This window comes from Rhinopithecus roxellana, chromosome 2 (genome assembly GCF_007565055.1).
Source record: "Rhinopithecus roxellana isolate Shanxi Qingling chromosome 2, ASM756505v1, whole genome shotgun sequence".
Taxonomy (NCBI): Eukaryota; Metazoa; Chordata; class Mammalia; order Primates; family Cercopithecidae; genus Rhinopithecus; species Rhinopithecus roxellana.
In genome coordinates this window covers 173,104,767-173,105,824 of record NC_044550.1, presented here as the reverse complement: position 1 = coordinate 173,105,824, position 1,058 = coordinate 173,104,767, and the positions used below count along the sequence as shown (strand labels likewise).

Here is a 1,058-nt window from a genome sequence, read left to right as displayed (position 1 = left end):
ATGTTAAACATGTATACAATAAAGCATAGAACAACTGCAAAAACAAAACATTACAAACAATAAAAAAGCTCAAAAAGGTATAACTGATAAATCAATAAAGCCAATACAATTCAATTTAAGAAAACATTCAATTATTCTAAAATAAGAGATACATTAATTTCTATTGCGGAATCACACATTAACTCACAACTTATCAGTGCACACAACTGACATTTATTATCTCACACAGTTTCTGAGGGGCATAAATTCAAAAATGCCTTAACTAGGTAGTTCTTATTCAGGGTCTCTAGGGAGGGTGCAACTAAGAAAATGACTGTGCTTCCTTCAGCAGCACATAAACTTAAAGTGGAACAATAGAGAGAAGATCAGCATGGCCACTGCACAAGGGTGACATGCAAATCTGTGAAGCATTTCCTATTTTTGGAGTAGGATAACTATAGTTAACAACAATGTATTGTACATTTCAAAATAGAAGTGAGGACTTTAAATGTTCTCAATGCATACAAATGACAAATACTTGTGTTGATGGTTATCTTAAATACCCCAACTTGATCATTACACTTCTATGCATATAATAAAATATTACATGTACTTCATAAATATGTTCAAATAAAATGGATCAATAAAAATAGAACATAATCAGTTGGAAAAAACTCTCACTTAGTAGTTGATAAAACTAGTAGACAAAAATTAGTAAGAATGTAGAAGATTTGAAAAACAATATGAACAAATCTGACCTAATGAACGTTTTTGAACATTTCACTCAAAATAGTAAATTATACATTATTTTTATGTGACATGGAGTGTTTACCAAGGTTAACAATATTTTGTGCCATAAAACAAGTCTCGATAAACTTAAAAGCCAAATGAATTTAAATTAGAAATCAATAACATTAAAATATGTGGAAGATTCCTAAATATTTGGAAACTAAACAATAAATTTTCAAATAACTAATGGTTTATAGAAGAAATACAAAGGAAATTAGAAAATATTTTAAACTGAGTAAGATGAAAATACGACCTATCAAATGTGTGGGGCATAAGTAGAGTGTAGAAAG

General features: G+C 29.0%; 1 non-coding gene across 1 annotated transcript; it reads left to right on the top strand.

Moving 5' to 3' along the window:
- Positions 1-315: 315 nt before the first annotated feature.
- LOC115895818 lies at positions 316-422 on the top strand. Its single transcript, XR_004055923.1, has one exon. It is a non-coding gene; the product is annotated as a U6 spliceosomal RNA (small nuclear RNA).
- The last annotated feature ends 636 nt before the right edge of the window (positions 423-1,058 follow it).